A 20313-nucleotide genomic window follows, 5' to 3' on the forward strand; every position below is an offset into this window, starting at 1 on the left:
ATTGTCTGTCTTCTCCAACTAACATCATTATAACCCTAGCACCTGACACCTGCCACTGGGTTCTCCAGAAACACCTGGTTAAATGACTTAAGGATAATGAAATAAATAGGCAGAGAGTCAAACTCTGGACTATTTGACAGCAAAGCCCTTCTCACCGATGTCTCTACTGCCTGCATGAGTGTCCAGAAAATAGAAAGCAACCCCTTCCTGGACGGCTCAGCTGAATTATTTCAGAGCTGTATGTCGGCTCCATTTTCTTAAAGAGTAGTTGAGTAAAATGAGTCTAATGTGAATGAGATCTGATTCCGTGGAAGATTTTTAAATCTTTAGCCCTTTTCCTCTTTAGAAAAAAAATAAGTGCAGCTCGCTGCCAGTGCTCATTTAATTTTACATAAACTTGCTCTTTGAGGCTGAAGAAAATCTCACTGACTTTCAACATGAAAATAAAATGTAAAAATTGTTCTTCGAATTCTTTCTAAACAGAACTAACATGAGAACTGTCTGAATCATTGGAATTGTCTATTTTGGAAAAATCATATTCATCAAATGAATCTTTGGCCAACAACTGTTCGAGAACAATGGTAGGAATACCACGTTTTTTAGGTTGACATTCTCAGTGAATGAGAATTGCTGTATTTTGTAAATGGAAATACCACCTCTAAAAACAGAATGCTATGAAGAGAATGATGGATTTTGTTTCCAAAGTCGCTATACTAGAGAGATGTGAAAATAATAATAAACATGAGATACTTGGTGGAAGTTATCTCGGAGTAAACGCTGCAGCTGCCAGCGCCACTGGCAAGTACTAGGGGGGAGAATGGGAAAGGGTTAAACAGGTTCTCATTTGCCAGCTCTCCTGGTGTGATACCACTAGAAGAATTAGGGAGAAGTCAAAGGTGCCTTCAACTTTTGGAGGAACGCATTCCCCTAAAAGGGCCTAGTCTGCTGTGGGCAGCAGGAACTTACCAGAGAGGAACAGATTCAAAACCCGCTAGAGATATCATCCATAGGATATTGGCAATGATTAAAGAGATGATGATGCAGAAGATGTGGGATTGAGTTCTTTTGGGGACATGATGAACTTTAAGCAAGTGTAGGAAGTCCAGGTAGAGACGCCCAGAGGGCAGCTGGAAGAGCCACCTGAGTTTGGGAAGGAAGAATTAGGAAGATTGAGAGTAGTCTGCTGAGAGGTGATAGTTGACATTGTAGAAGAGGTGACTGCAGAAAGGCAGGAGGATACGATGATTTAGAAACAATTCTCCTTAGAGGATCTTCTTAGTGTGGATCCATCCTGTTGGAGAGAGATTTATCAAGGAAGTTGCTATGTGAGCTGGACAGAAGTGAGCTGCCCTTGCATGTGCAGAAAAACCTGCTGTGAGTAGAATCTAATGCCAGTATAAAGGAGCCTGTTTGCATGGAACTATTTTGTTATTTTATAGTAGTTATTTCATCAATCATTATATACTCTATACCATTACTTGCCACTAGCCAAGTAACTTAAGAGTGTGATAGCTATCATTCAAATCTGTTAACCTTTCTTTGTGTGTTTAAAAGTCATTAGCGTTCTGGCCAATTGCAGAATAGTAAATATTGAAAGAGTTATCTTACCATTTGAAGTGTTTTCTGGCTACAATAAATATTTGTTCAGGTTGTAGCACTGCCTGGGCAATCACTAGGTAAAAAGGCAGGATCAACTTCCAGTGCTAGAACAAGCAGGAAAAATTACTCGGTGCAGGAAAAGTTGTATGGTGGATGTCTCTTAACCTACTCTTTAAGTTTGAATTTTAAAGGGGAATTATCATTGTGTGCTCACATTACACAAGGCATAGTAAAACAAACCAAAAAGAGTAAATGAAAAAGGGGTTATTTTAGAACAACAGTTTTAAAAAACAAAACAAAACAAAAACAGAAACAGGGTGATCCTGAATATTGCAAATCAAGAGGCCCAGCCTGTCATCCAAACCTCGTGAAATTCACAGAAGTGGTTCCTTCCTCCTTGTTAAGCTTTTTCTGTACACGGAGTTTTGAAAGATAAGCTTGCCAGTTGATGCTCTGCAGTTCTTTCTTCATTTCACCCTGATTGTTTTCTCCACAGTCAAATTATGGTGATAACTGACAACCAACATCTTAATTAGAGAGGTCAAGATATCAGTTTCCGGTGGGTTAAAATGCTCTTAGAGTCACTATTTTTATTTTATATGTAACAACTTCCTTGATAAACCTTTCTTCAAGAGGCTAGATCCACACTAAGTAGATTCTCTGAGGATCCTTTGTCTCTGATTTCATCTTTCTGCTTTAATGCAAACACCTCTTGTCCTACAGTGTTAGCTATCACCTCTCAGCAGACAACTCTCCGTCTTCCTAATTCTCCTTCCCACACTCAGTTGGTGATTCCAGCTGCCCTCTGGATATCTCTACCTTAATTTCCTACTTTACTTGAAGCTCAACATGTGCCAAAAAGAACTCCAAATCTGTTCCTGCATCACCATCTTCCTAATAATTGCCAAAATCGCATAGATGATATCTTTACCAAGGATTTTGGATCGGTCCCCTTCCTGTGAGTTCCTGCTGCCCACAGTCAAACTGCCTTCATTCATTATTTCTTGGACTATAATAAAAGCCTTTTAACTGGCTTCTATTATTTCCAAATACACTTCTGTCTGCATGCTGCCATTCATCAATCTCTAAATCCTGTGTGCAAGTTGCCATTAATCTCTCTGCTGTTCAACAGCCTTGAGCAGCCCAGTCTGGCATCTAGGACCCTGCACAATAGGGTGTCTCCCGATATGTTCTTAAACCTTAGTGCGTGCTCCCTAAACCTGAGTTCTCGCCCTTCCCTAAACTAACCAGTCCTTCCCTGACTCCCAGGGATTTCTTACACTATTTCTTCTTCATGATATGCCAGTCACATCTCTGTCTGTCTGGATTTCATCCATTCTTTAAGGCCTTCCAATTCAAAAGCCAGCGTTCCCACAAAGTATCTCCAATTCCTCCTGGGAGTTTTCCCTCCAAATCTTTATCACACCTTGTGGTCTCATTTCACCAAACTTTCCTTATTTTTGTTCTTGGTATTAGAGTTATTAGTATAGTTTCTATTAATTTAAAATGTGTCCTATTTGTTAATGAGACACATTAATTTATGTGTCTTATTCCCCCTATACCCCCCACACCCCCATGCTGGATGTGGTACAGCAATCAGGTGTGAAAAGAAAATAAGTCTCAGGACCACCAAATCGCTAAGCCAAAGGGAAAAGTCAAGCTGGGAACTGCATAACAGGTAAAGCTGCCTCCCATTTAATTCCTAAATAAGATAGCTACAAGGATTTTTAAAAGCTACATACCTCTCACAATTTTCTCACTAGGAGATTCCTTGTGGTTCCCAAGATCTTCACCCTAAAACAGTTCTGTTGAATTTCACACTCATAATGTAAACTGATAGGTACTGGAGAAAGGATAGAACTCAAAGTCATCCCTCAGCTCACCAGAGACAAATGCATATCTGATTGCTTCCTTTGCCCTATGTTTATTTTATCTTATGTAAAAATGCAGATTCACTGAGCCAGATGAATGCAAAAGTAACTATTCTGGCGCGGCGCAGTGGCTCACGCCTGTAATCCCAGCACTTTGGGAGGCCAAGGGGGTGCAGATCACGAGGTCAGGAGATCGAGACCATCCTGGCTAACATGGTAAATCCCCATCTCTGCTAAAAATACAAAACAAAATTAGCCAATGGTGGTGGCATGTCCCTGTAGTCCTAGCTACTCAGGAGGCTGAGGCAGGAGAATGTTGTGAACCCGGGAGGCGGAGCTTGCAGGGAGCCGAGATTGCACCACTACACTCCAGCCTGGGCGACAGAGTGAGACTCCGTCTCAAAAAAAAAAAAAAAAAAAAAAAAAGTGACTATTCTTCTGCCCACCTCTCACATGTGAATGGCTGATCAAAGATTCAAAAGAATGCAACCATTCGCCTCTTATCTACTCACAACTTTAAATATTTTTTTCCTTTTTCCCACTATCTACTATTCCCCCTTTAAATATTGAAGCTCTGAAAATCATCTTTGGAGAAAGTCACAGACCTGCCACCCAGGTGCCTGTCCCTAACCTTGGCAAAATAAACTTCTAAATTGATTGGGACATATCTCAGATACCTTTTGGTTTACACAAGAAAAAGCAGGTGCTTTGAATCCTGATTCTAACACCCATCTGCATAGTCAGGGGCAGTTTCCTTATCCATTCTAGACTTATTTTTTTCTCATTTGTGAGAAGGGAGTAACGCTCAACTTTTTCAAATTAAATTAAATCATGCATATTAACTACCAGCTACTCGCTAAATGCTCCTCTTATTAACCATAATTATCCAAAGGGGGAGCACTCAGCCTTCCCATCTCCAGACCCCTGCAGTGCCGTTGCCCACACCTCCAGAAAACAGGTGCTCCGAAGCTTGGTTGAACTGAAGGACCTTGTCTTTAGGTGGGTCCCTTTGCTTAATACTTATCTCAGAATTTAGAAGCCGTTTGACAGACACTTTGCTGACTGATGGAGCACTAAAGGATATTCCCCAATAAATTAGTCAATCTCCCTTGCCTTCCGCCATGATTATCAGTTTCCTAAGGCCTCCCCAGCTATGCAGAACTGTGAGTCAATGAAACCTCTTTCCTTTATACATTACCCAGTCTTGGGTATTTCTTCATAGCAGTGTGAGAACGGACTAATACAGGTATTATAAATAATCTAGAGGTGATTTAAACTATAAAGGAGGATACCTATGGACTATATGCAAATGCTACACCATTTTATATTGGGTATTTGAACATCTGCGAATTTAGATATCCCCCAGAGGTCCTGGAACTAACCCTCAAAGACACCAAGGGAGGATTGTGTTAACTCCTACCCCTCAAAAACGAAAAAAAAAAAAAAAAAATTCTCAGCTTGTTGTGAAGGTTCACAACAGAAGAAGGAATGCTGCTGCAGCTGAAAGCAATCCAGTCTGAACTTTATGTCAGTGCATGAAGCTGGAGGTGAAAACCCTGAGATGAGGAGAGGGGGATCAAGCCTAATGACCTTGTAATCCATGTTAAAGAATTTAGACTTCATCCCAAAACGGAGGAGCCATGAAGCTGGTGATCACTGATTTGCATTTAGAAAGACTATTCGAATATCTATAGCCCTCACACCTCACCTTCCATCATGTGTAAAGTCAGATGAATGATGTTAAGGGGTTAACACTTGAAACTCTAAGGTAGGAAAAGAAATTCAGAATGGAGAACACTGTGGTGGGAAAAACCCAAGCACCGTGCATACAGTCCTCACTGCCCTGAGTCTGCCAACTCTGAAGTGGCCAGACAAGCTGCTATCACTTTGACGTCGGGGATATGAAGGTATGTTGCCAGTTATGAGACTAAATCAATGATAATGTTATTACATTGTTCCTCAACATAACATAAATAGTAATCGTATCCTTCTCTTATATTGTTCCTCACAAACCCCACCTCCATTACTCCATCATGCAAACAAACACAATCTCTAAGAAAAAAGAAAAGGAAAGTGGACATATAGTACTGTCTAAGCGCCCCCTGCCTTGTATCCCTGGAGATACAAGCTCCCAAATGTTTTTATTAGTGAGTCAATTATTTAACAGGGATATTGAAATATATTGGTGGGAAAGTATTCTCAGATGTGATAACAAAAGACAAGTATTTTATTTTCTATATGTTTGTGATTAATGAACATCTTTTAAGAGCTGAACCGGGAAGGCAACTGAAATCCAGGCCATAGTGTGTACAGGCCACCTATGGCTCTGCTGAAGGGAATGTGAGTTAACCCACGACCCAGAGTCATTCAATTTACAAAGGATTCCCTTGGTTTTAATACTGTTTTACTAAACTCAAATATTGGCTAATGAGGTTATTTGAAGAAAAAATAATGTTTCAGAAATGGAAATGCCTAATATAAGATGATTCCTTATGTGTAGTTTGTCATCTAGTGTTAATTTGTGGGAATTTAAAAAGGCATGTACAATAGTATCCAAGGAGGCTTATCAGGTGGCAAAGCAACATTTTAATTTTAAGGTATCAAATTGTGTCCTAAGACCCTCTCAAGTTCCTGGAGGTGGATGAGTAGGCGGGCATGTGAATTGGCTAGTTTTAAGAAATCAGGCCAGACACGGTGGTCCTTGCCTGTAATCCCAGCACTTTGGGAGGCTAAGGCAGGGCAGGAGGATTGCTTGGGCTCAGGAGTTTGAGACCAGCCTGGGCAACACAGAGACTACATCTCTATAAAAAGTAAACAAAAACAAAAAAGCCAGTTGTGGTGGCTCACACCTGTAGTCCCAGCTACGCAGGAAGCTGAAGTGGGAGGCTTGCTTGAGCCTGGGAGGTCGAGGCTGCAGTGAGCCATGCTTGGGCTGCTGCACTCCAGCCTGGAAGACAGAGCAAGACCCTGTCTGAAAGACAAAAAAGAGTTACATCTAGGAAACAAAATGGTTCTCAATTCTGGCTGCTTGGTATCACCTGGGAAACTTAAAAAATACAGATGGCCAGGTGACCCTCCAGACCTGGTCAGACTCTCAGGTGGGACGCCAGCAGCGGCTTATCTATAAGCTCCCCAGGTGGTTCTAACATACAGCCAGCAGAGGGACCACCAGGCAGGGGGTTAAGACTGTGCGCCCCCGCCGTGTCTCTGCGGAAGTGTCATTGCTTAGCTATGTCACCCTAAGCAGGGAAATTGGGCTAATTAACATCTATGTGCCTCAGTACAAGGAGGATAATAATGTTTGCTGGGGCTATTGTGAGGTTTAAGTATGATCATGAGTATCAAGTGTTTAGCATAATGCCAGGTACATTGTGCTCAGCAAATGCTAATATTATTAATAACATTTTATCAAGGAAAACATTTCATGAATTACTTAAAGAAACTACCTAAGGGATATGAAGGTATTATATAGGACATACTGGAAATAAGAACATATTACCTATGGCCTATTTCCATTCCTCTTAAACAGGTAGCCTGGTGAGATTGAATACTGATACCCAGCTCCATCTGGGAAGCTTGCTACTTCTTTTCCAGCGCTTACCTAAAGTGCTTTATAACACATTGAATTATTCCCAATTTTTCCTCATCTCTGTCTTTGGGGTCAAAATATCAAATGCCCTAGCAAATTTAAAGTCCTTTTGGGTCAGATATCCTTTCCTGGATTAAACAGGGAATGGAGCCACACTATCTACAGATGTGGTGACAGTGGGCACAGTCCTATTTGTTGGGGACAACTCCCAGAGAAAAGAAAATCACTGTAATTTATAGTTAACTTCACAATCATAAAAAAGTAATCTATTATTAGCGTAGACTGTTCTGGGCAGAATGACTGTCGTCTGAAAAGGCTCAGAGGAGGCCAGTGAAGAGTTAGTGTTCCAGTTTGGTTGGAGAATTCAAACATGACTTATGACAAATTGGATATGAAGACTAGGGAAAGAGAAAACTCAAATATATTAAGTGCTAATTTGAAAGCACAGAGGAGAATGCTGCAGTAGAGTAGCAGAAAAGCGTGAGCCAAAAATAGTTAGAAATATATTGAGCAGATCAAGTATGGGCAGGAGATGCAGGGGGAGAATTCAGATGAGAAATATGGGCTGTAGGTCAAGACTGGGGAGTCAGTAGAAAGGAAGTGATGGTTGAAATCATGGGGCATGCATGGGTTTCCTCAGAGTGACTTGACAGTCAGAAGGTAGACCACCAAGGAGAGCAGTCTACAGAGCTGTGTTATCACCAGAGAAGAAAAGTCAGCAAGGGAAACAAGAAAGGAACAAAGAACATTTCAAAATGGGATTTTTTAAAAAACAGAACAAGCAAGGGGGAAGAACTGAAGAGAGGTTAAGTTCAAAGCAGAAACAATTTGGCTTCTGTAAATTATTAGGATATCACTGGTGATATCAAAATGTGCAGAACCATTGGAAGTCAGAGCTTCAGCCAGATTGCAATTATCCACATTATTGTGTGTAACTGGAGTCTGTTTTTTTCTTTGCTATAGAACATTCTTCATGTGATTAGATCACACTTTTTTAAAAAAAATCCATTCTGTTGGTAGAGTTTTGCATTGTTTACTGTTCAGGGCTATTATAACAGGATGCTGCTATGAACATACTTGTCCAAGCCTTTTTTTGTGCATTTATTGTGGATAGGTGCAGAGGAATGGAGTTGCTGTGTCCTAGGGCAAGCTGAAAATTGGCTTTAGTAGACACCACCAGAATTTCCCAAAGTAGTTACACCAATGTACACCCCTGACAATAGCATATGAGAAGGCAAGGTGTTTCACATGCTTACCAATCCTTGGTATTGCTGAGGGTTGATTTGGCTTTTATTGTTGTTAGATTCATGGTTTGCTTTAATGATTCTGGTATATGTAGTGGAGTAAAATTATTGATTTAATTTGCATTTCTTTGATGACTAACAATACTGAGCACTTTTACATTCACTTAGTGTTTGAATATATTATTTTGTGGAATATGTATTTAAATTTTTTGCTTATTTTATTGTTACATAGGAGTTATTTATATCCTCAGTATAATTTGTCAGATAGATGTATTGCAGACTCTATGGGCTGCCCTGCTGACTCTCTTAATCGTGTATTTTGATGATAGACATATTAATGTAGCCCAATTTATCAACCTTCCTTTAGAGTTAGTGCGTTTTTGTGTGTCCTGTTCATTAAGTCTTTGCCTACCAAGGTCAGGAAGATATGCTATCTTTTCTTTTAGCTTTCATTTTTAGGATTAGGATCTATCTGGAATTGATTTTTGCATATGGTATGAGGGGATAAATATTCTTTTTTTCCTCTTCATTACTGATATCCAAATGATTCCACACTCTTAATTGAAAACACCACCTTTCCTTACTGCATTGCAATGACATCATTATCACAAACTAGGTAGTTCTATAAGTTTGGGTTTATTTCTGGACATTCTGTTCCATTGGTCTATTTGTCTAGTCTTGTGCTAATATCACTGTTTTAATCATAGAGCTCTTTTACAAGTCTTGATATTCCCAAACATTATTGGGATTTGGATTGCGATTCTTTTAAATCTATAGATAATTTGGCAAGGATTGCCATCTGAGCAATACTGAGTGTTCCAAACCATAAGCATGTATATTACTCCATTTATTATGATATTTTCACATTTTTCTCAGTAATGTTTTGTAATTTTTCCTCATGGAGTTGTTTTTTATTTGTTTTGTTTTGTTTTGTTTGAGATGGAGTCTCACTCTGTCACCCAGGCTGGAGTGCGGTGGCGCGACCTCAGCTCACTGCAACCACTGCCTCCCGGGTTCAAGTGATTCTCCTGCCTCAGCCTCCTGAGCAGCCAGGACTACAGGTGTGCAACACTGTGGGGAAAAGAAAGAGATCAGCCTGTTACTGTGTCTATATAGAAAGAAGTAGACATAAGAGACTCCATTTTGTTCTGTATTTGAGATGCTGTTAATCTGTGACCCTACCCCCAACCTTGTCCTTGCAAGAGACATGCGCTGTGGTAACTCAAGGTTTAATGGATTTTGGGCGTGCAGGGTGTGTCTTTGTTCCTAGAAAAGCTAGGTATTGTCCAAGGTTTATCCCCATGTGATAGGATGAAACAATGTTGCTAAAAGGTTTATCTCAAGGCACAGGATTTTCCTTTAAACTTATTCATGTCACAGAGATCCTTTTTCTTATGTCTTACTGCTAATTTCTTCCCTAAAAAACGATCCTATTGTCCTGCCACTCCCTTATCTTTAAGATGGTAAAGATAATTATCTATAAATACTAAGGGAACTCAGAGGCCGGTGCCGGCGTGGGTCCTCTGTAAGCTGAGCGCCGGTCCCCTGGGCCCCGCTTTCTTTCTCTATACTTTGTCTCTGTGTCTTATTTCTTTTCTCAAGTCTCTCGTTCCACCTTACGAGAAACACCCACAGGTGTGGAGGGGCAGGCCACCCCTTCAGTGCTCGGCTAATTTTTGTATTTTTAGTAGAGACGGGGTTTCACCATGTTTGCCAGGCTGCCTTGAACTCCTGACCTCTGGTGATCCACCTGCCTCAGCCTCCCGAAGTGCTGGGATTACAGGCGTGAGCCACCGCGCCTGGCCACTCATGGAGTTTTAGCACATCTATCCTTAGAATAATTTTTAGTTATCTGATGGCTTTTTAAAAATGCCAGCGTAAATAGTATCTTCATTAAATGCTATCTTATGGGTTGCTAGCTTAAACAAATGAGGTTGATTTCCATACACGGAGTGTGTCTCCGGTGACATCACCAAAGACACGAATTCTAATGATTTGTTTGTAGATTCTTTTGGATTTTCTAAGTGGACAATCCCATAGACTATCGATCACTTTTATTTCAAGCAATACACCCTTCTACTTTGTTTCCTTGCCTTGCATTAAAGCTCCAGATTTCCCTAGGCAAAATGCTTTCCCTGCATCCCCCCAAATTTTTTGTTTAAAAAGCAGAGGAAGGGCATTCAACTACAAATATTTTTGCATGTATCTCTGTGTGTATACACATACAAAAAGATAATATATCTGACTATAGCATATACATGTTAAGTCAAAGAAGTCTTGTTACTCAAATAAATAATTTCAAATAATATTTGATAATTCATTTCTCGATCATCCTTTTTCATTATCTAAAGAAATTTTAGCTACAGAATATCCAATTGCATTTAGAATAAAAATATGTAAAAGTGACCTATTTTAAAACATTTTTAGCTTTTTTAAAATTCAAAAAACTATAGGCAAAAAAATAAGAATCTATATTCAATTACAATGGCAAAGTTTGTGTTGTAACTTAACATAAAACCCTTAAAAGCAGTTTAAACTGTAAACATTAATAATATAAATATCAATTATACTTTTCATTACAATTTTATTGAAATATTTAAAATTTTATTTATAATACTCTTCTTATATTAAAATAAATTGCAAAAACAACCCTAGAATTATACAATATCAGATGTTTTAACTGCATGTGATCAATAGTATTAATAAATTAATTACAGTACTTAAATCCTAGTATCATATATATTTAGATGTACACATAATAAAGTAATCCCTACTTTGAACACTTTATAGCAGCACTTTTCATTGTATCAAATAAAAGGCATTTAGAAATCTACAATAAAACTTAGTAGCCTTTTCATGTGCCAAGGGCTAAACAATAAATTAATCTTTTAAAAATATCTATGAACCAGTACAATTTTCTTTTTTTGTTTGTTCGGCCAAGGATGATTAAGATATTTATTGGTGGCTGGGCGTGGTGGCTCACACATGTAATCCCAGCACTTTGGGAGACCGAGGCAGGTGGATCACGAGGTCAGGAGTTTGAGACCAACCTGGCCAACATAGTAAAACCTCACCTCTACTAAAACTACAAAAATTAGCTGGGGAGGCTGAGGCAGGAGAATCACTTGAACCCAGGAGGCGGAGGTTGTGGTGAGCTGAGATCGTGCCACCACACTCCAGCCTGGGCAACAGAGTGAGATTGTCTCAAAAAAAAAAAGAAAAGAAAAAAAGAAAAAAGATATTTATTGGTATTTACTGGCTAGGTTGGTGTGAGAGAGGGAATTGCAAGTCATACTGGTCTGAAAAATGTCATCTATTCTCTTACTTAAAGGCTGAATGGAATCCAGTAATGATGAAATTATATAAGGATTTGGGAGGAAACCAAATAGTTGAATATTAACAATAACACATAATTTGCCAACACAACCAAATCAGCACCAACATCTTTGAAATGTGACTATTGAAATTAGTAAAATGTTACACTGCATCAAAATATATTAGATATCTGATGAGAGTGCTTTTTAGGAACAGTTTCTTCTCTCTTACTCAGGGACTTTAAAGAAATTAAAATACATACCTTAACTAAGTGCTTTGGAAAATATATTTATTGCAGAAATGCCCACAACAATCAACTGTATCTGGCAGTATGGTAATGTGAAATATACAAAAGATAACTACTGTTTTTACTTCAAAATTCTCATCATGAAATATACAGCAAAAGTACAGAATGGTGAGCTCATTATGTATCTACTCTGTATAATAACTAGAAATCGATGACTTCAAAATATTCATTCTTACAATGTTTAATTTTGGTTGCCAACTGACAGGCATGGTGCTAGGTGTTATATGAACACTGAATGAAACAAAAAAAGTTCTCTTTAAAGAAAAAAACCTTGGTCTAGGAAGTACTCAATATATCCTTACAAATTTAAATATGGCTTTTGAAACCAAACAATTTTTTTTCCAAATAGGTAACTTTCTAAGCAAGTGTCTAGGCATACATGTATATAGCAAGACAAAATTTCAGACCATTGATACTCAGAAATGCAAAATTGCTAACTATTTCAGTTGATGTTATACTTATTTCATCAATTGTAGTTTTTGTGTATTTTTCCTAAAGCTCTCACATGCCATTTTTTAAACAATGAAGTAAACATTATGTCTATTCTTGCAAACCTAGCCATAGTAAAATATGAAACAAGTTCAAAATTTTTAATCTGGACAAAGACAATTGAAACCAAGCATATCATACATCTGAAACCCATATCCATCAGTGAGTCAGCAAATCTGGGGAAAAGCAACTGTGATTGGCTATGAGGCTGCTGTAATTAATCTTCATCATCTCGTTGAAAAGGTACTACCTGAATTTCTTTGGCTTTCCTTTCTGATAATGGCTGTACATTTTGCAGCAATTATTCTTCATGACATTAAATTGAACGGTCCACCTAAAACAAATCAAGTATGGTAAATAGTTATATCTGTTACAAAAATAATTTACATCAAACAAGTACAGCAATGTGCACTATGGTCAATCATGACATTTCAATACTTTCAGTTTTCTTTTAAAAATCTACTATACTGTCACATAACTACAATGTTTAAGCTTTGGCAATGCATAGCTGAGTTTCTAAGTATATGTTTTTTAAAATACCACTTGTTTGGTATTTACTGGCAAAGTTGACGGGGGAGAGAGGGAGTCTCAAGTCATGATAGTCTGAAAAAATGTCATCTATTCTCTATTTCTTTGTGTGTGTGCGTGTGTGTATGCACTCTTATTACCTCTTTACTATTTAAGAATCTATGGACAGAAAATGTGACTCCAATTAATTTTCACACCACTGTCCTTCCCATTTCCTTATTTCTTTGTTGTCTTTCTCTCAGATCACTGGTGAATTCTTTAAACCCAGGTTCACTCTTCACTTCAAAAATTTCACCATCAGCTCAAAGCAAATATTTAACTTCTCTAGTCCCAACAAAGAAGGTGATGGTGGAGGACTGAAGTCCATCATCAACTATCACAGTGGTCAGCATTCAAAGAACTCTGAACACAAGCCTCAGACTCAGTGACTGTCTAGGCTTTCTCTACAGCCTTTCAGGAGTTCCTATTACTCACATTTGAAAAGACTTAGCCATTCATCACTATCAGTCCCACATTGCCATTAGTTCTCATCCTTGCCTCTATCTCCTAATGTTTATTTTGATTTTGCACAAAATTATATAGCCTGTTTGTCTTAAAAGCCAAGTTATCATATGTATCAAACTGTTTTTTAACCCCACATACAGAGGAAAGTCCAAGAGATGTAAAGAGAAAAATGATCCATTATCTCATAATTTTACCAGTAACATCCATTAGCACACCACCAACTTCAGTAACAATAATGGCAGCTCCTGCAATATCCCAGCAGTGAATTCCCATTTCATAAAATGCTTCTGCTCCTCCACTTGCCACAATGCACATTAGTAGCTGCTGTTCCAACACTCCGGATCCTAAAAAATAGTATTCAAAAATGGTAGATTGAAAATATAACCTTTCAAATAAGGTATTCCTCCTAACTTCAGTTTGAATGTTGATTGAGATAAGTTGAACCAATCTAGAGAATAAATGTAAAAAAAGATGGTATTTAATTTTAAAATAAAAATACATAAAATCCAGTTATCGTGATGTCCTATATAAATCCCAAAATGAATACTCACAAAGCAATAACTTAATAAGATAAACATGAAAACAATAATTTTGCAGAAAAAGGCCCTAAAAATAATGCTATAATTCTACTATAACAGCATGCAAATATATTCATATTCATATTTTTCTAAACCCAAGGTAACTACAGCTTATTTTACACAGATACACACACACACACACACACACACAATGCACAATAATCTCTAGGGAGCATAAAGTATCATGATATTGATCATTCCCTACTGGATGTGCATCATATCTAGACCTACAGGGATTGCAGTCCACCTGGGTTCTGCATAAACCTAGGCCTCTTTTGAACGATTACTATAGGTTTTTCCTCTCACAGCACCTCTTCCTTGAAAATACAGCAAGGTAAGATGAATATGTAAGATATAAGTAAGAATAAGTAAGATACTACTTGATAAAAATTATAGTAATAACTTATTCAGTAAAGAATCATCAATAAATTTTAAAATTAATGGGTAAAATTTTGATATTTTCAGTATCGAAGTATCTCTCCACAAGATATATAATGAGTACAGTGAGAAAAAAATAGCATTTTTACAATGGTCTACCATTACCAAGTAATCAAAGTTAATATCACCCATAATAGGACAGAAAGATACCATGTGCCTCCTGAGATGATGCACTCACTGAGAAGGACAATACATTACTTCTGTAACATTCCTGCCAAAAAAGCATAATCCAAATACAATCATAAAGAAACTAGACGAATTCAAATCAGGAGCTAGACTACAAAATAATTGGCCTATACTTTTGAAAAATGTCAAGGTCATAAAAAATAAGGACCAAGCAAGTTCTAAATTAAAGGAAACTGATGCGAAATGAGAACTAAATGCAATGTATGAGTCTGGATTGGACCTTGGGTTAAAATATTTTTCAAAATTTGAATGAAGTCTTTATATTAGTTTAATGTTAATTTCCTGACTTTTATAATTGTACTGTGGCTGTATGAGACAATGTTCCTTTTTATTAAAGAAATACACACTGAAATGTGTTTTTAGAAGAAAAAGTTCATTATGTCTGCAAGTTAATTGCAAATGGTTTTTAGTCAAACTCCTTTTGTGACTGTTTAAAGCTCTGGAAATAAAGCAGTGGGTTCTATTTACCAAGATCTTTCCAAGTTTATTTTTTTAAAAAGTAATGATAAATTGATTACAAATGTGGTATTTATTTTATATCTATAAAAAATATTGCACCTAAGTACATCCTTCATCTCAAAGTGATTTTTTTAAAAAAGGATTAGAATGACATAAAGTCTTTGATTTGGAATGTTTTTCTGCCTATGTTTTTGCTGCACATCAAATTTAAGAAAGAACTAGTGGGTACAATAAATTTCCAAGATATTTGTTTCCCAAATGAATGAAATCAAATTAGCTTTCGTGGCATTTTTTCAGTTATAAAGAAAGATGTGTTTCTCCCCTTTTCATATGAGATATGTGATAGTTGATATCTCATATTATAGAAAGCAAAGACCAAGATCTTTTGTAAGTAATCCCTTAGTATTCTATTCAGAGAGAATCCTAGGTTAGCAGAACAACAGTGATAGCATCTAGTGGTGCTTCCATCGCTTCTAATGAACATCATGGGATCTCAAGCAAGGAGTCTTGTAGTAAGCTAGAGTATACTTTTTGTGAGCAAATATTACCAAAGAGATTACTTATACTACCAGGTAATTAAGGCTATGGTATAGATTCTACACTGTGCCTTCTGAATCCTATCTTAGTCTGATCCTTCTATACAACTAACAGGGTATATCATTAAAAACACTGTTTGGGGTCACAAAGGGTTGAGTTTATTCCATGCTCAGCTGCCTAAAAACCATGCCCTAATCTGGGCCAGGCATAGTGGCTTATATCTGCAATCCCAGCACTTTGGGAGGCCAAGGAGGGTTGATCACCTGAGGTCAGGAGTTTGAGACCAGCCTGGCCAACATGGTGAAACCTTGTCTCTACTAAAAATACAAAATTAGCCCGGTGTGGTGGCACATGCCTGTAATCCCAGCTACTTGGGAGGCTGAGGCCGGAGAATTGCTTGAACCCAGGAGGTGGAGGTTGCAGTGAGCCGAGATCAAGCCACTGCACTCCAGCCTGAGCAACAAGAGTGAAACTCCATCACAAAAACCAAAAAACTAATTTGGACCAAGTTTCTTCTTTGAGTTTTAGCTTTCTTGTCATCAAATAGGGATACCAATTTACCTTAGATCACTGTTACAATAACTACAAACAATATTTGTAAAGCACCAAAAGAGTGACTGGCATATAAAAGATCCATAATAAAAAGTAGCTATGTTTATGATAAAATTATTCTCAAACGATGATGCCAGAAAATATATACCAGGTACATTTCATCTAATTAAATTTTGAAAAATTAAAGGAAATTGAGCCACAGTAATTGTTGTCTCAAAAATATTTGTCCCTAGTTAGGAACCTATTAGACTGTTTCTGCTTGTTTAAAGCATTCATTCAGATTATGACTCCCTTTAGTTTCATTGTTTTGTGTAAGTAACTCTGAAGTCATGTTGCTAAACTAAAGAAGCAGCTGAATGCAAAAAATCTTAAATCAATATCAGAACTTCTCCTTGGTAATACTTCCCTGGTTATACTTCTGAAAAAATCCTGAAGTAAAAATTAGTTTTTACTTTATCCAACAGCAAAATTAAAGGTTAAAGTTGTAAACCTCTTGCAGCTCTTTTATGACTAACATAACCATTTTATAGCCCGTGGTTACAGTCCATGCTTCAGGACAGCACAGTGTAGCAGCAAGTTTATTGCCCTTCCCTCAAGGGCATCATTCTGGGAGGTTCTGTAGCTACTTGACAGAAGATCTCTCTCTTTTACTTTACTCATTACTGTGTAGAACAAAAATGTATAGTAACAAATTAGTTTGTACATGGCCAAACTATATTTTTAAGGTCCCGACTCCTAAGAGAAGTACAATATTGGAGAAAGAGAAATGATCTGGGAGCCAGGATTCTAGTCATATTTCCACTCAGCTCTTTGATCTAAGGCAACCACATCACCTCTCTGAATCTCAGTTGACTCACCTATAAAATAAGGCTGGATTATTAGATGATCTTTGATCAGGTCTAAGACTCTTATAACTCAGTGATGATATTTTCAAAAGGAAAAAAGGTAGAAATAGTAGGCAGTAAAATATGTTATTCAAAACTTACAGATTTTGTTGAATAACAACAAAATTTATTATTTTTAATGCAAACAACTATAATAAAGGGCAGCAATTATATTTAATATAGCATAACTATATTAAAGTTCAAGACCTCAAAACTTTAGCTTTTCTTGAAAATGTAAACAGACGGATAGATGTTTGCTTTTAATTTCTTCATTTATGAAAATGATTACAGAAGGACTCTGAGGTTTAGAGAGGAATAGTGGCCTGCTAATTTTGAAACTCCCCATTACCCATCTGAAAAATAAAATGAAATAAAATCAACAAGGAGGACAAATAAAATCCATAAGACCTTTTCCTTCAGGATTTCTAGGAATCGGAGAATACAAATCTCAAACTACCTGTAAGCAGAAGAAAGAGCAAACAAACAAATTAATTCTAATGGAGCATTCCTAGCCTGTGGACACACAGAGTGGAGGAGAAGAGGCAGAAAAGACTTTGTAAGGGAGAGCAGGGAGGAGCCAAGGACCCACAGGGAACACAGAAAAAACCACCCTCAGAAAAGAGTATAAGTGAGACAATAAATACAAAAACACTGAGCACAGATCAGCACTTGGTAATTCACAGTCCAGCTACCGTGGGGAAACTGTGATTCTAGAGGAGAATCAGATAAGACAGAAGAGGTAGTACCTCTTGGAGACCAAGAAGTCAAGGAAAAGTTGGAACTAAGAGTGAAAAATTAAGGATCCTGCAGAAATCAATGATAAGCAAGACAAACCAACCCTGCCTACCACAACCACTCAACAGATATTGTAAAGGAAACTGCACAGAAGGGCAGAACTGACAAAATACAGAGCTCTGAACCAAGGAGCCCCAATAACAAAATGAATCAAAATAGAAAAAAGTAGAACACATCCACACAAACCTACTGCAGAACATCAGACACTGCTAATAAAAATGGGTGTCTTTTTGTTCTGAAGTCTCTCCAAAAAACCAACATTGTGAACAGTGAGAACACATGGACACAGGGAGGGGAATATCACACACTGGGGCCTGTCGGAGACTGGGGGGTAAGGGGAGGGAGAGCATTAGAATTATGGTACCAATCCCATTTCTATAAACAAATGCTTAATTTCTAAAGGAAAATATATTATTTTAAGATGTTAAATGATCTAGAACTTTAGGTGGAAAATGAAAAGAGCTTACCCATGGATAGGAATGCAAAAAAGCTTTTCCATATTGGAAATAATAGTTCTTACAATTTCTGATGTTCTGCAATAGCCCAGCTCGGTCACCAAGAGTGATTTGGTAATATCTAAAAAGGAAATGTTTTAAATAATCACTAGATTTTAATAATTGGAATTCTTAAAAAATGACACTTTTATTCAGAAGAAAATATAACATTTTTATCTCTCTTCCTAGTTTTATCAAGTTAATTCTAAGCTTTTACATATTAAAACTGATAAAGTTATTATTTCCAAGTCAGCTTTTTATAAGCATCAAAAAGAATCCAGCTCCTTAGACCATTCCCCAAAAGGTACAGAATATAACCAATTTGCCTGCAGGCATGATATGTGTAGTGAGAAACGAGCAAATATCTTAAGCACAAAAAAGTAGAAGTTACAAACTAAATTCAATAGGGAATTTATATACAGATTTGAAAGAAAACAGAAGTTGAAATTACATGGTAGCTCTTTGACTTCCATTTACAAAGCTGGCAAATTATCCAAGGCTTTACATTTTCCTCTGAAACATCCTGACTGAAACTCAGGACACACTTGACACCCCACACTTCACCACCTCCCATCCAACAAGATGTATGTTCACCAGGTGTGTTTGTCCTGAGCATTTTTGTAATTGTTGTACTACTTTTTAAAATTAAGTTCCAGAGCACATGTGCAGGATGTGAAGGTTTTTTACATAGGTAAACGTGTGCCATGGTAGTTTGCTGCACCAATCAACCCATCACCTAGATATTAAGCCCAGCATGCATTAGCTACTTTTCTTGGTGCTCTCCCACCCCCAACTCAGCCCCCATCCCTGGACAGGCCCCAGTGTGTATCTCTCTCCCTGTGTCCATGCATTCTCATTGTTCAGCTCCCACGTGTAAGTGAAAACATGAAACGTTTGGTTTTCTGTTCCTGCGTTAGTTTGCTGAGGATAATGGCTTCCAACTCCAACCATGTCCCTGCAAAGGGCATGATCTTATTCCTTTTTATGGTTGCATAGTATTCCATAGTGTATATGTACCACATTTTCTTTATCCAGTCTATCACTGATGGCCATTTGGGTTGATTCCATGTCTTTGCTATTGTGAATAGTGTTGCAGTGAACATACGTGTGCATGTATCTTTGTAACGGAATAATTTATATTCCTTTGTGTCTATATCCAGCAATGGGATTGCTGGGTCAAATGGTATTTCTGGTTCTAGATCTTTGAGGAATCGCCACACTGTCTTCCACAAAGGTTGAACTAATTTACATTCCCACAAACAATGTAAAAGTGTTCCTATTTCTCCACAACCTTGCTAGCATCTGTTAATTTGACTTTTTAATAATTGCCATTCTGACTGGTGTAAGATGGTATCTCGTTGTGGTTTTGATTTGCATTCTTTAATGATTAGTGATGTTGAGATTGCTTTCACATGTTTTTTGGCGTCATGAATGTCTTCTTTTGAGAAGTGTCTATTCATGTCCTTTGCCCACTTTTTCACGGGGTTGTGTTTTTTCTTGTAAATTTAAGTTCCTTGTAGATGCTGAATATTAGACCTTTGTCAATGGATAGATTGCAAAATGTTTCTCCCACTCTGTAGGTTGCCTGTTCTCTCTGATGATAGTTCCTTTTGCTGTGCAGCAGCTCTTTAGTTTAATTAGATTCCATTTGTCAATTTTTGCTTTTGTTGCAATTGCTTTTGGTGATTTTGTCATGCCTGTGCCTATGTCCTGAGTAGTATTGCCTATATTTTCTTCTAGGTTTTTTATAGTTTTGGGTTCAACCCATCTGGAGTTAATTTTTGTATCAGGTGTAAGGGGTCCAGTTTCAATTTTCTGCATATGGCTAGCCAGTTCTCCCAGCACCTTTTATTAAATAGGGAATCCTTTCCCCATTGCTTGTTTTTGACAGATTTGTTGAAGATCAATGGTTGTAGATGTGCAGTCTTATTTATGAGATCTCTA

At 37.6% G+C, this 20313-nt stretch overlaps 1 long non-coding RNA gene across 1 annotated transcript; it reads right to left on the bottom strand.

The window, feature by feature from the left end:
• Positions 1-11890: 11890 nt before the first annotated feature.
• Positions 11891-19094, bottom strand: LOC101020942. The gene is made up of 3 exons (XR_002523877.2): positions 18343-19094; positions 13641-13790; positions 11891-12748 (listed from the first exon to the last, which is right to left on the bottom strand). It is a non-coding gene; the product is annotated as an uncharacterized LOC101020942 (long non-coding RNA).
• Positions 19095-20313: the final 1219 nt, after the last annotated feature.

Source organism: Papio anubis, chromosome 8, assembly GCF_008728515.1.
Source record: "Papio anubis isolate 15944 chromosome 8, Panubis1.0, whole genome shotgun sequence".
Lineage (NCBI taxonomy): Eukaryota > Metazoa > Chordata > Mammalia > Primates > Cercopithecidae > Papio > Papio anubis.